Source organism: Zea mays, chromosome 9 (assembly GCF_902167145.1).
Source record: "Zea mays cultivar B73 chromosome 9, Zm-B73-REFERENCE-NAM-5.0, whole genome shotgun sequence".
In the NCBI taxonomy this organism is placed as follows: Eukaryota; Viridiplantae; Streptophyta; class Magnoliopsida; order Poales; family Poaceae; genus Zea; species Zea mays.
In genome coordinates this window covers 137,887,403-137,902,731 of record NC_050104.1, presented here as the reverse complement: position 1 = coordinate 137,902,731, position 15,329 = coordinate 137,887,403, and the positions used below count along the sequence as shown (strand labels likewise).

Below are 15,329 nucleotides of genomic sequence, written 5' to 3'. Positions count from 1 at the left end.
GTTTTGTCTGGTGGCATTAGACTAAATCTGTAGCATGGACTTTACCCTAAATTACTGTTTAGTTTAAGATATAAACATCAGTAACTAACTAACTAACTAACTAACTATTAGTACATTATTTAGTCGTACGTGCACATTAGTGTTCGAAGTACTTATGAAACCGAGCGCTTATATTTGGAGGACGTTAGCAAGTATTCTAAAAGAAATCATGGTAGACCGTAGTAACTGAAACGTGACGAAGTAGATAGAGTAATACTCCTATCTCTTTTACACCTATGTCCTACACAAAGAGAGTCCGCAGTAGAGGCGCGTATTGGAGTTCAGTTGACTAGCATCTCTGTCCGTACGTTTCGCACGCACACAACACAACAGGATCGCCTGGTCCGGTCCGATGCGAGTCGAGTACTCCTAGTAGTACTCGGTATCTCCGTCTCCCCACCCTGGCAGGCCTAGTCACGCCCATGTGGCCTGCGCAGTGTGCCCCCAGCTTTTATCATAGCCCTGCCCTGCGCCCCCGGCACGTACCGGTCTCTCGCGGGGCGCCGGCCCCAGCCCCAGCCTGCACTGCACACATGCATGGCGTTGCCGCGGAGGACTACACTTTTGGAGCTCCTCTTTTCCTTCCTCACCCCTTTCAAAATTTGGAGCGGTTCCCGTAACAAGACATCCTCACCTTTATTTTTTTTCTCTCCCTCTCTTGCTAATAAAACAACATCGAATAGGACCTAGTACTAGCTACTACTAAGTCACTGGTGGTTCGGTTTGACGGTGCTTGCTTGTCAGGTTAATGAGCCTCAAGCTCTGCCGTATTATCAGCAGCCAGAATTCCCGGGAAAAAGGTTGCTTTCGAAAAGCCTTTCCTGTCAAAGGAAGGAGGAGCCCCCCCTGCCCTTGGGCCTTGGCACTGTACAGTAGCGTCGTAAAAGCCCTCTGAATCCCCCCCCCCCTGCTGCCTGCACATGCGCGCAGACGCAGCCGGCAATCGTTACCCAATGAACAGAGTCGGACGGACGCATGGCCGCGACACGACAAAAGCTAAAGCAGGGCGCGAACACCAAGGCGCCCAAAGGACAACTCCTTCACCCGATTTTTTCTTTTTACGAGTATTATTTGAAATTAAGAGAAGCCAAACGGGCGGGCGAAAGCGAAACCACAGTGGTCAAACCCGAAGCCGCGACCAAATCGGGGTCATTAGGCCCTGTTTGGCACAGCTGGTGCTTGTTGAAAAAGCAGCTTATCTGAGAAGCTGGTGAAAAGCAGCTTCTGCTTGTTGGCTGCTTTTAGTGTATTCTGAGAAGCAGCTGAACTGCTAAGCTGCTGCAGAAGCTGCCTGTTTGGCAGAATCTCTGCTTAAATTTGTGAAGAAGCTGAAAATAAGTTGTGCCAAACAGGGCCTTAGTGCCGCGGTCCAGTCGAGGGGCTAATGGATCTCACTATAGTCACTACTGCAGTGGGCATAGCATCTCAGGACAAGCAGGCTGTGAGCGGGACAAGCCGGGGCGCTACACGCCACCGCGATCACATCCCGGGACCCCGCGTGTTCCCCCGCTCCGCACCGCACCCACGGCCACGGGACACTGCCACCCATGCACGCCGCTGCGCCTGTGGTGTGCTCAACGAGGACGAGGCGAGGAGGCGGCCGCTGCTGGGGCTCCTGCTCACCCGCCCGGGCCGCGCGTGGGAACGCAGCCATGCCCCCATGCCCACAGCGTCCACGTACGCGGCGTAGCGTGCTAGGGCAGGAGAGGGAGCCAGGAACCGAGCCCCTGCCGCGTTCGCGCTCGTGGTCAAAGCAACAGCAAGCGACGGAGAAGGAAGAGGCGGTGGCCGTACCCGTACCCCTCTCGGCTCGGTCCGGCTCCGGCGTTGGCTCTGGGCGTGCGCATGTGCCGCCATGTGCGGGCTGCGGCGCGGGCCCCGTGCTGTGTTGCGCCGCCCATCGCCCGTTTGTCCCTCGCGCGTGCTACCCGGATTCCGGGCGCCGCGGATGCGGATGCGGATCGCGGGGGCGCCTGACCTGCATGCGTTCCCGTACCAATTGATAGCACATTTCTATATATTAAAGCAGGCCCAGTAGCTCCTCAGCCAGTGTGTCCACGTAGTCCAAAATTTTACAGCCGTCCGATGGTTTGCACAGTTTCAAATCCAATAGTCCAAAAAGCAGCGCTGTTTCCTTCACTCGGTCCTACACGGGCTTTTATTCTTCCTAGCCACTACTTCACACTTCTGGACGGGAGACGAAGCGACCACACCGAAGGAAAGAAGCCAGCGGCTTTTTTCTATTCACAGTGTCATCATCTTCTGCCCGGAGTCGACGCCGCTCGCAACTTCACTGTTTCCCCCATCCCATCCACTACTCCTGGCGCTACACCGGTTATATCCGCCACAGCGTCATAGCAGCTTCACAGTAGAATCGCTGCCGTCGCCGACGACTGTCAAGATCTCCACAGTTTCTCCGATTGCTTCGTCATTTTATCAACGTTTGGCATAGGTACAAATGTATTTTCCCCAATCAGAGCATCATACATCCGAGTGTCCTCGCTATTAGGGTTCACAAATACATATACATGTCTTTTCCCCATCAGATCTTCGTCTATCTGCTTGCACTTGAGTGTCCTCACTATTAAGGTTTGCAAATACATATGTCTTTTACCCATCGGAGGTCTGTTTATCTGCTCGCACTTGGTAACTTCCCAATGCAAGTATTGGTCGTCTGTTCAGTTATATTTCCCAAATACATATGTCTATCTGCTCTCACTATTAGGGTTTTGTGCTTCCACATTTTCAATGGCGGTCGGTCACGACTAATTTAGCTATACTATCCTCACCCTCTTTAATGTAGTGATACTGATTTTGTCGCTGTCGGCCATTGTAAGTATCTGTCATCCATTTATTTCGTATCCGAGCTCTCTGTGTGTACACATTTTTTTAATAGCGGTGGGTCACAACTAACTTATCTACGTCATCCTCGCCCTCTTGGACTTGAGTTGCATTTTCCTTCAAAAGCGTCCTTTGGTGTAAAAAGCATCCTTTGGTATAAGTGGTACTGATTCTTTGGCGTCGTGCTGCATAGCATCCTTTGGCGTGTAGTGGTACTGATTTTTTTTTGTCGTCGTGCCATTTTCATTCAAAAGCATCCTTTGGTGTAAGTGATACTGATTTTGTCGCTTCGTGCCGCATAGCATCCTCTGGTGTGTAGTGGTACTGATTTTTTGCGTCGTGTCGTGTATAGTCCATATGCTCGCTAGATTTCGTCTACACATAACGCATTCTTGCTACATTTCCTATACACATGATGTTTATTTTGTATTTATAGTACATCACCATATAATCGATCGTGCATTTACTGCTTACTGCTTTGTCATTATTAAATTAATTTGACAGTAAATTATAGCTTGGGAGTGTAGTGGTACTGATTTTTTCCCGTCCTGCCGCATATAGTCCATATGCTCGCTAGATTTCCTCTACACATTACGCATTCTTGCTACATTTACTATAAACATGACGTTTATTTTGTATTTATAATACTTCACCATATAATCGACCATGCATTTACTGCTTACTGCTTTGTCATTATTAATTTGACAGTAAATTATAATATTCGGTTTGGAAGCACGGGCTTCATCAAATTTTACATATTTGCTCGAGGAAAAAATCTGCTTCATCAAGATACATTTGATTACACATTCCTTTTCCTAATAGTGTCCTCCAATATAACTTTTTCCCAATAGTGGTACTATTACATATTTCTTCTTTGCATAACTATCTATTGCTTTGTACATTTACTCTAAACATTATGTGTGCTTGCTGCATTACCTCTAAACAAGACGTTCATTTTTTGAATCTATAGTACCATAGCACATATTTGTCCACACATTCACTACTTACTGTTTTGTTAATTTCAATTTATAGTAAATCCTTATCTTTGGTTTGGAAAAGAAGGGCTTCATTAACTTCTACATGTCTGGTCAGGGAAAAAACCTGCTTCATCAAGGTACATTTCATTATAGAATCCTTTTCATAAACAGTGTGCTTTACTATCTACTGCTTTGTACATTTACTCTAAACATTATGTGTGCTTGCTGCATTACCTCTAAACAAGACATTCATTTTTTGAATCTATAGTATGCTAACGTATTGTTGTTTATCAAAAATCATTACAATTGCTGCATGTAGGCCAAGCGTATGCTAACGTATCTTAGCTCACAAACCTCTGCTTCGGAAAAGGTTGACTTTTCAAAACAAAAGGCGCCACAGGTAAGTCTCTAATAAAAGCTCGGATGGTACTATTAAAATGAATCTATCTATAAAAACATTACTACATACATTCATTTTTACTTAACATATGCCAGAAAGCACTTTAGAGGACACTAATCCTAAAAATGCTACTTTTGAATCTCCACCAAAAAGGTTTGCTCTACCAACTCTAGCTCATACCTTTCAAAACAATCAGACCTATGTACACTACCTAATTACTAGCCAAAAAAAGTAGATAATGCTAGACTCATGAAAGTAGTCTTTGATTGTTTTTTACAAACCAGATTTGCTTCTATTATATAACTATAAATCTTATTGTCCCTCCTTACCAAACAATTGTTATTTTCTCTATTACAACAATACTTCCAATAAAAGTGCTCAAATACAAATCTAATTATAATAACAATATGTACATAGGGAAGCTCTAATCTTCCCCTCTCTATTGATTAATGATTTTAACTGCAAAATTAGATCTTCTCAATATTAATTATTTAATAACAATATGTATTATGTTACTAGAAATATGGTAGTATTGCTTTTCATTTCTTTCTTATTACACTTCCTTTTTATTCATCTGAGTACTGTTGATGGCATTACAAATCTCTCATCTTCTTGCTACCTAACGCCAGTACTTTAACATCTCCTCTACCGATCATACATGAATACCATGATATATATATATATCCAAAGCATTTAAAGAATGCTTCTCTAGCCTATTCTCCAAAAGAACAACCTCATCTCATGTTAATAGAACTTTATTTTGATGCAACATATATTAATATGGACCCTGCTATCCAGTTACCATTTATTCAATGCCACATACTTACCTGAATTTATTTTCCTCCAATAATTCCTACCTAATGTTGGTCTACATTTTTTCTAATATGAATCTTCATTAGCAACTTTGTGATTAAGCATTGACATGCTTTCATAAGTAATATACCATTCTTTATATCACTTCTTACATAAACAACAACGGTCTATGAGACAATAAGCTTTGTACATAGCATCACTACAATTTATTCAGGCACAATGGTCTTGGAAGCTGATTCTGCTTAGTGTCTACTACTACAAGTTCATGTCGTCACATTCTTCACTACAAATATATGCTAAGAACTATTGTACTACCGCTTATATGTTAAGAATCAGCATGTTCATCAAATCAACTTGAAAGTACCAGCTTATGCTACTGCACAAGTCTTTTATTGTTTTTTGCAAACCACATTTCTTTCTATTATATAACTAAAAATCTTATTGTCTCTCCTTACCAAAAAAAACTGTTAATTTTCCTGTTGCAATAATACTTCAAACAGAAGTTCTCAAATAAAAAATCTAATTATCATACTTACAATTTGCCAATAAGTACTAGAATACATTTTCCCTTATTTATCAGGAAAGTAATATCCTATTGCGTGCCATTTAATTTTATAAATATTTAACTTTTATTCTCTGTTCCCTATTGTAGACGCAAGGAGCTTGATTCAAGCTGCAATTTCAATGACTACAATGTTACCAAGACTCCAGGATCGCTCCATCCAATAAATAATATATCAGCAACTTTGAACTATCTTTTCTCACTATGTAGTCATGAACAAACTACTTAGATGTAAATATGCGGCAACCATCATTTGCTACAATACACTGATGATCAATCTGCTTAGATATATACTATGCTACTATGTAGTTATGAACAACCTACTTAGATGTAAATATGTGGCAGCCATCTTTTGCTACTATACACTGGCAATCTGTTTAGATATAAATATGTGATAATACAGTGTTTGTCCCATAAATATTATGCCAGACTAATATGTTTCTTTTATTCCTAGCTACATCACACATTTTTTTCTACCTATGCATGTATGTATATATCTCAATTATTGATACTCTATCATCAGTACTTCACTTTTACAACCTTAAATCGAATAATTTTTTTATTTCTATCAATCAACAGCATATGTCAGGTAATTATTACAACAAATTTGCATGTTTATCATCTATTTTTATTCAATTATTTTTATTAAAAAACATTTCTATAATACTATTTCTATACACATTACATTGTTTATATGCGCGCGCTGACGCGCGCGAGTGACTAGTTATTATAGTTCTACTTGCCGTAATCTATGCCCAGATACCCCTTCGGCGACCGCACCGCGCCGCGCCGGGCGCCACTGTTTGCACATATATATATCCGTTCATGTAATCATGTTCCTTTACACCGTATATATTAACGTGGTAAGGGATCATCACACGAACTATTTTTCGTGGTACCATGTTTTTTTTATCAAATCTATATGGGAGATCTGATCTAACTCTACACGGTTAGTGAAAAATAAGACATCTGTCGTCGCATTCGCCGCTCCTAATAGCTCATCGAACTTGGATCTAATAACATCCTTTCAGAAAGTCCAAGGTGTAATCCTATCATATGCCGTTTATAGTAGCTAAAGCTACAAGTTATAGCATTACTGTACAAGCCTACCAATGATACCGAAGCCATGATTTTGGGCTCGGATGCTAACGCTAGATACTTACCTTCAGTTTTGGAACATATCCGAGCAAAACCCCCCCTACTCCCCTACAAGCTGTGGATTCAAATCCCCACCTATTAGAGCATCTCGAACAATGCCTCAAACTAGTGCCTCAAATTGAAATATGAGACTCTACATAGAAAAAAATATTCCAACAGTGCTCTATTTCATAAATTTTTGTCAAAAAACTATAGGGCACTCTCTCAAGTGACTCAAATATACTACACCGTAGTGAGCTGCCCTATAATCTAGATTTGGGGCTTTACTGTTGGAGCGAGGTGTTTTGTTGGTGCCCTAATGTTGATGCCTTTTCATAGCGCCAAACACCCAATCAAGAACCGTGGCGGTGCCTTCTGCACAGGGGCGGACGATTCGCGCGCAGGGGCCGGACGGTCCGCGGCCTGGTGCGAGGCGCGGTGGTGCTCTCTGCGCAAGGGCGGACTGTCCGCGGCCTGGGGCCGGACGGTCCGCGGCCTGGTGCGCGGCTAGGGCTCCTGCCTGACGGCCGGACGGTCCGCGCCCTGGGGCCGGACGGTCCGCGCGTACGCAGGGACGGCGGAAGATCGCCGACGGCGCCTGGATCTCGCTCCCGGGAGGGACCCCGTCGGGGAGTAGAGATCCTAGGTGGTGTCTAGGCTCGGGCTGGTCAACCTAGACTCCTCTAATCGACGTAGAGCCGAAGAGAGACGAAGAATTTGGGGATTGGATAGCTAAACCTAAACTAGACTAGAACTACTCCTAGGATAAAATGCGAAATAGAAGTTGTATTGATTCGATTGATAATTACAAATCGGCCGTAGACCTCTCTTTATATAGAGGAGGGGGGTTGGACTCTTTACACGACTGGATTCCGGGTTAATTCCGCAAATCTAGCCAACAAACATAGCACAAAACTCGGAACCCTAAACTACTCTGCGCATGCGCGGACCGTCCGGCCCACAGGCGCGGACTGTCCGGACCGCGGACCGTCCGGCCTCAGGGCCGTACCGTCCGGCCGCTCAAAATGGTGCTCAACATATGCCCCCCTGCCTTTTGGTGGAGCTGAGCAAACCAAAAGCAACTAACTCAATGTGATTACATCGGTTCTCTTAGGCATCCTGCCACACACTAGGATGGTACTGTTTGAGGAAACGCCCATTCAAAGCCTTAGGCAAGTCTTTGCCTTGTAATGTTTGTAGCAAATAGGCGTTGCCAGACATCACCTGTTTTACTTTATAAGGGCCTTCCCAGCTTGGTGACCATTTCCCGAACTTTCGGTCTTTATTCCTTAGAGGCAGAATGGTCTTCCACACCAGGTCCCCTACTTGAAATGATTTTGCTTTGACCTTCTTGTTGTAGGCCCTAGCTACCATGATTTTGTCCTTTTCTATTGCTCCCAAAGCTATCATCCTTTTGTCAGTCACCTCATCAATATTATCCATCATTGAATCATAATAATTGGTAACAGTTAGATCATTTTGTCTGGCGAACCTAATAGCATTCAAACTTATTTCCACAGGCAACACTGCTTCCTGCCCATAGACAAGCTCAAAAGGAGATACTTTAGTAGCCCTATGTTTAGATATTCTATGAGCCCATAAAGCCTCAGACAAAATCTTATACCAATGTTTAGGATTATCAGATATTTTCTTTTTTATCAAATTAATCAATGTCCTATTGCTAGACTCGGCCTGACCATTGGCCTGAGCATAATATGGAGATGAATTAAGCAGCTTAATTCTGTATAATTCAGCAAATTCACGTACCTCCTTTGACATAAAAGAAGTACCTTGATCTGTAGTTAAGGTCTGGGGAATGCCGAATCTATGAATGATATGCTCAGTTATAAACTCAATTACCTCCTTGTGTGTCATGTTCTTTAGAGCAACGGCTTCAGTCCATTTGGTGAAGTAGTCAGTGGCAACTAACACAAACCGATGCCCCTTTGATGATGAAGGATGAATTTCTCCAATAAAGTCTAATCCCCATCCTCTGAACGGCCAAGGCTTGATGATAGGATGTAATTCGGCTGCAGGGACCAACTGTAGGTCGCCGAATTTTTGACACACTTGGCAACCCTTGTAGTACTTGAAACAATCAGCTATCATACTAGGCCAATAAAAACCAGACCTTCGCAACAACCACTTCATCTTTGGAGCTGATTGATGGGTACCACAAATTCCCTCATGTACTTCGGCCATGGCTAATATAGCGTCATCTGGGCCCAAGCACTTAAGCAGGATGTCATTGACTGTTCGGCGGTAAAGTTCATCACTCATCAAAACATACTTGAAAGCTGTTCGCCAAATGTTCTTATTGAAAGTCGCCTAGAGGGGGGGTGAATAGGGCGAAACTGAAATTCTCAAAAATGATCACAACTACAAGTCGGGTTAGCGTTAGAAATATAATAGACTCCACGAGAGAGGGTGCAAAACAAATCGCAAGCGAATAATCAAGTGAGACACGCGGATTTGTTTTACCGAGGTTCGGTTCTCTCAAACCTACTCCCCGTTGAGGAGGCCACAAAGGCCGGGTCTCTTTCAACCCTTACCCTCTCTCAAACGGTCCCTCAGACCGAGTGAGCTTTCTTTTCTCAATCACTTGGAACACAAAGTTCCTATAAGGACCACCACAAGATTGGTGTCTCTTGCCTCAATTACCAGTGAGTTTTGATCGCAAGAAAGATTGAAAGAAAGCACGATTGCAAAAGCCAAGCGACAAGAGCGACAAATAACACACGGATCACTTTTTCTCTCAAGTCACTAATCACTAATGATCTCTTTTCTCAATTGTGAAACTTGGAGAGATGGAGGCTTTGAATGTGTCTTGGAATGGATTGCTAGCTCTTGTATTGAATGTTGAAGGTTGGAATGCTTGGGTGTGGTGAATGGAGGTGGTTGGGGTTGTATTTATAGCCACCAACCATTTCCTAGCCGTTACTCCATTCTGCTGAGCGCGGACGGTCCGCCCGCCAGGTCCGGACGGTCCGCCCCTGTAGATCAACGGCTGAAAATGCAACGGTCAGCAGTAACGGCTATATCAACGGCTATATTGCATTTAATGCGTCGTCAGATGTCAGACAGACCCAGTCGCGGACGGTCCGGTCGTGCACCCCGGACGGTCTGCGAGCCCGCTATAATTCATTCTTCCGAACCCGTCACCTTCGGGTTTTTCGGATCCTTGCCTACCGGACGGTCCGCGCCTGAGGCCGGGCGGTCCGAGCGAGGTCTCAGACGGTCCGCGCTTATCCTCCGGACGGTCCATAGTGCAGACTCGGATTTTTGCATTGGTTCTGTCCGAGGGTCATCCTTGTGTCGCGGACGGTCCGCCGCAAGGGCCCGGACGGTCCGCGCTTGGCCTATTTTTCCAAAAAGCTTCTCCTGTCCGGAATAATCTACGGTATTCCGGACAGTCGATTTAGTATAGTTGTAGATGAACCTTTGACACCTGAAGAACATATAATCTAGAGCAAACTAGTTAGTCCAATTATTTGTGTTGGGCAATTCAACCACCAAAATCAATTAGGAAGTAGGTGTGAGCCTAATTCCCTTTCAATCTCCCCCTTTTTGGTGATTGATGCCAACACAAACCAAAGCAAATATAAAAGTGCATAATCGAACTAGTTTGCATAATGTAAGTGCAAAGGTTGCTTGGAATTGAGCCAATATAAATACTTACATGATATGCATGGATTGTTTCTTCATTTTTAACATATTGGACCATACTTGCACCACAAGTTTTGTTTTGCAAATTCTTTTGTAAATTCTTTTCAAAGTCCTTTTGCATGATAGTCAAAGGTAAATGAATAAGATTTTGAGAAGCATTTTCAAGATTTGAAATTTTCTTCCTTTGTTTCAAATGCTTTTCCTTTGACTTAAACAAAACTCCCCCTCAAATAAATTCTCCTCTTAGTGTTCAAGAGGGTTTTAAGACAACAATTTTGAGAATACTACTTGCTCCCCCTTTAGAACATAAAGATATACCAATTTGAAATTTACCAATTGAACATCATTAATTTTTTAAAATTAGGGTGGGGGTGATGCGGTCCTTTTGCTTTGGGCCAATACTTTCTCCCCCTTTGGCATGAATCGCCAAAAACGGATACTTGGAATGAAATATAGGCCCTTACTAGGTACTTTCTCCCCTTTGGCAAGGAAAACATATAAGAGAAGATTATACCAAAGATGGAGAGTGATGCAGAGCGACGGCGAAGGATGAGTAGTAGAGTGGAGTGGAAGCCTTTGTCTTCGCCGAAGACTCCAATTCCCTTTCAATATACCTATGACTTGATTTGAAATATACTTGAAAACACATTAGTCATAGCATAAAAGAGACATGATCAAAGGTATATTTATAAGCTATGTGTGCAAATTAGCAAAAGAAATTCCTAGAATCAAGAATATTGAGCTCATGCCTAAGTTTGGTAAAAGTTTGTTCATCAAGTGGCTTGGTAAAGATATCGGCTAATTGATCTTTAGTGTTAATGTATGAAATCTCGATATCCCCCTTTTGTTGGTGATCCCTAAGAAAATGATACCGAATGGCTATGTGTTTAGTGCGGCTATGCTCAACGGGATTATCCGCCATGCGGATTGCACTCTCATTATCACATAGAAGGGGAACTTTGGTTAGTTTGTAACCGTAGTCCCGCAGGGTTTGCCTCATCCAAAGCAATTGCGCGCAACAGTGGCCTGCGACAATATACTCGGCTTCGGCGGTAGAAAGAGCGACCGAATTTTGCTTCTTTGAAGCCCAAGACACCAAGGATCTTCCCAAGAACTGGCAAGTCCCTGATGTGCTCTTCCTATTAATCTTACACCCTGCCCAATCGGCATCCGAATGACCAATCAAATCAAATGTGGATCCCCGAGGGTACCAAAGCCCAAACTTAGGTGTATAAGCCAAATATCTCAAGATTCGTTTTACGGCCGTAAGGTGTGATTCCTTAGGGTCGGCTTGGAATCTTGCACACATGCAAACGGAAAGCATAATGTCCGGTCGAGATGCACATAAATAAAGCAATGAACCAATCATCGACCGGTATACCTTTTGATCCACGGACTTACCTCCCGTGTCGAGGTCGAGATGTCCATTGGTTCCCATGGGTGTCTTGATGGGCTTGGCATCCTTCATTCCAAACTTGGTTAGAATGTCTTGAGTGTACTTTGTTTGGCTAATGAAGGTGCCCTCTTGGAGTTGCTTGACTTGGAATCCTAGAAAATACTTCAACTCCCCCATCATAGACATCTCGAATTTCTGTGTCATGATCCTACTAAATTCTTCACATGTAGATTCATTAGTAGACCCAAATATAATATCATCAACATAAATTTGGCATACAAACAAATCATTGTCAAGAGTTTTAGTGAATAAAGTAGGATCAACCTTGCCGACTTTGAAGCCATTTGCAATAAGGAAATCTCTAAGGCATTCATACCATGCTCTTGGGGCTTGCTTGAGCCCATAAAGCGCCTTAGAGAGCCTATAGACATGGTTAGGGTACTTATTATCTTCAAAGCCGGGAGGTTGCTCAACATAGACCTCCTCCTTGATTGGTCCATTGAGGAAGGCACTCTTCACGTCCATTTGATAAAGCTTGAAGCCATGGTAAGTAGCATAGGCTAATAATATGCGAATTGACTCAAGCCTAGCTACGGGTGCATAGGTTTCACCGAAATCCAAACCCTCGACTTGTGAATACCCCTTGGACACGAGTCGAGCTTTGTTCCTTGTCACCACACCATGCTCGTCTTGCTTGTTGCGGAAGACCCACTTGGTTCCTACAACATTTTGGTTAGGACGTGGAACTAAATGCCATACCTCGTTCCTTGTGAAATTGTTGAGCTCCTCTTGCATCGCCATCACCCAATCCGAATCTTGAAGTGCTTCCTCTACCCTGTGTGGCTCAATAGAGGAAACAAAAGAGTAATGCTCACAGAAATGTGCAACACGAGATCGAGTGGTTACCCCCTTATGGATGTCGCCGAGGATGGTGTCGACGGGGTGATCTCGTTGTATTGCTTGATGGACTCTTGGGTGTGGCGGCCTTGGTTGTTCATCCTCCTTGTCTTGATCATTCGCATCTCCCCCTTGATCATTGCCGTCATCTTGAGGTGGCTCATGTCTTTGATCTTCTCCTTCATCAACTTGAGCCTCGTCCTCAATTTGAGTTGGTGGAGATGCTTGCGTGGAGGAGGATGGTTGATCTTGTGTATTTGGAGGCTCTTCGGATTCCTTAGGACACACATCCCCAATGGACATGTTCCTTAGCGCGATGCACGGAGCCTGTTCTTCACCTATCTCATCAAGATCAACTTGCTCTACTTGAGAGCCGTTAGTTTCATCAAACACAACGTCACAAGAAACTTCAACAAGTCCCGAGGATTTGTTAAAGACTCTATATGCCCTTGTGTTTGAATCATATCCTAGTAAAAAGCCTTCTACAGTTTTAGGAGCAAATTTAGATTTTCTACCTCTTTTAACAAGAATAAAGCATTTGCTACCAAAAACTCTAAAATATGAAATATTGGGCTTTTTACCGGTTAGGAGTTCATAGGATGTCTTCTTGAGGATTCGGTGTAGATATAACCGGTTGATGGCGTAGCAAGCGGTGTTGACCGCCTCGGCCCAAAACCGATCCGGTGTCTTGTACTCATCAAGCATGGTTCTTGCCATGTCCAATAGAGTTCGATTCTTCCTCTCCACTACACCATTTTGTTGTGGAGTGTAGGGAGAAGAGAACTCATGCTTGTTGCCCTCCTCCTCAAGGAAGCCTTCGATTTGAGAGTTCTTGAACTCAGTCCCGTTGTCGCTTCTAATTTTCTTGATCCTTAAGCCGAACTCATTTTGAGCCCGTCTCAAGAATCCCTTTAAGGTCTCTTGGGTATGGGATTTTTCCTGCAAAAAGAACACCCAAGTGAAGCGAGAATAATCATTGTCGGCGTTTCGAGACAGGGGGGTCCCTAAGCCGACGAGTGAGTGTGCTGCGTGCCCCAGCCTAGATGGGTCGAGCGCGTGGGCGAGCGCGAAGGGGGGAGAGGCGAGGTGGCCGGAGTCGAGCGTGAGAGAGGTGGAAGTCCCGCGGCCTTCGTGTTCGTCCCGCGCCCAGGTCAGGTGCGCTTGCAGTAGGGGGGTTACAAGCGTCCACGCGGGTGAGGGAAGCGAGCGGCCCCAAGAGAGCGCCTGTCCCGTCCTCGGTCCCGCGCGGCCAACCTTTTCTAAGAAGGCCCTGGTCCTCCCTTTTATAGTCGTAAGGAGAGGATCCAGGTGTACAATGGGGGGTGTAGCAGAGTGCTACGTGTCTAGCGGAGGGAGAGCTAGCGCCCTAGGTACATGCCAATGTGGCAGCCGGAGAGATCTGGGCACCCTGCTGGCGTGATGTCGTGGCTGTCGGAGGTGCGGCGGAGCCTGGCGGAGGGACAGCTGTTGGAGCGGTCAAGTCCCTGCTGACGTCGTCCTGCTTCCGTAAGAGAGCTGGGGGCCGTCGTCGTCATAGAGCTTGTGGAGCGCCATCATTGCCCCTCCGGCGGAGCTGGCCGGATGGGACGCCGGTCTTGTTCTCCGTGACCCGAGTCGATTCGGGGTAGGATGATGATGGCGCTTCCTGTTGACGTGGCGGTCTGTGCCCTAGGCAGGGCGACGTGGGGGTTCCTCCGAAGCCGAGGTTGAGTCTGCCTTCCGTTGCCGTGGCCGAGCCCGAGCCATGGGGTCGGGCGAGGCGGAAGTCGTTCGGCCGAGGCCAGGGCGGAGTCCGAGCCCTAGGGTCGGGTGAGGCGGAGTTTCATCGTCTTCCGGGTCTTAGCCCGAGTCCGAGCCCTGGGGTCGGGCGGAGCGGAGTTTCGTCGTCTTCCGGGTCTTAGCCCGAGTCCGAGCCCTGGGGTCGGGTGGAGCGGAGTTCGCCGTCTTCCGGGTCTTAGCCCGAGTCCGAGCCCTGGGGTCGGGCGGAGCGGAGTTCGCCGTCTTCCGGGTCTTAGCCCGAGTCCGAGCCCTGGGGTCGGGCGGAGCGGAGTTCGCCGTCTTCCGGGTCTTAGCCCGAGTCCGAGCCCTGGGGTCGGGCGGAGCGGAGTTCGCCGTCTTCCGGGTCTTAGCCCGAGTCCGAGCCCTGGGGTCGGGCGGAGCGGAGTTCGCCGTCTTCCGGGTCTTAGCCCGAGTCCGAGCCCTGGGGTCGGGCGGAGCGGAGTTCGCCGTCTTCTGGGTCTTAGCCCGAGTCCGAGCCCTGGGGTCGGGCGGAGCGGAGTTCGCCGTCTTCCGGGTCTTAGCCCGAGTCCGAGCCCTGGGGTCGGGCGGGGCGGAGTTCGCCGTGGTGCCTTTGGCAAGGCCTGACTGCCTGTCAGACTCACTCTGTTGAGTGGCACTGCAGTCGGAGTGGCGCAGGCGGCGCTGTCCTTCTGTCAGACTGGCCAGTGGAGTGGTGGAGTGACGGCGGTCACTTCGGCTCTGCCGGGGGCGCGTGTCAGGATGGAGGTGTCAGGCCACCTTTGCGTTAAATGCCCCTGCAATTTGGTCAGTCGGTGTGGCGATTTAGTCAAGGTTGCTTCTGAGCGAAGCCAAGGCCTCGGG

General features: G+C 46.0%; 1 long non-coding RNA gene across 1 annotated transcript; it reads left to right on the top strand.

The window, feature by feature from the left end:
- The first annotated feature begins 2,048 nt into the window (after positions 1–2,048).
- On the top strand, positions 2,049–6,050 carry LOC103639173 (uncharacterized). The gene is made up of 4 exons (XR_559277.3): positions 2,049–2,491; positions 3,913–3,994; positions 4,177–4,257; positions 5,723–6,050. It is a non-coding gene; the product is annotated as an uncharacterized lncRNA (long non-coding RNA).
- The last annotated feature ends 9,279 nt before the right edge of the window (positions 6,051–15,329 follow it).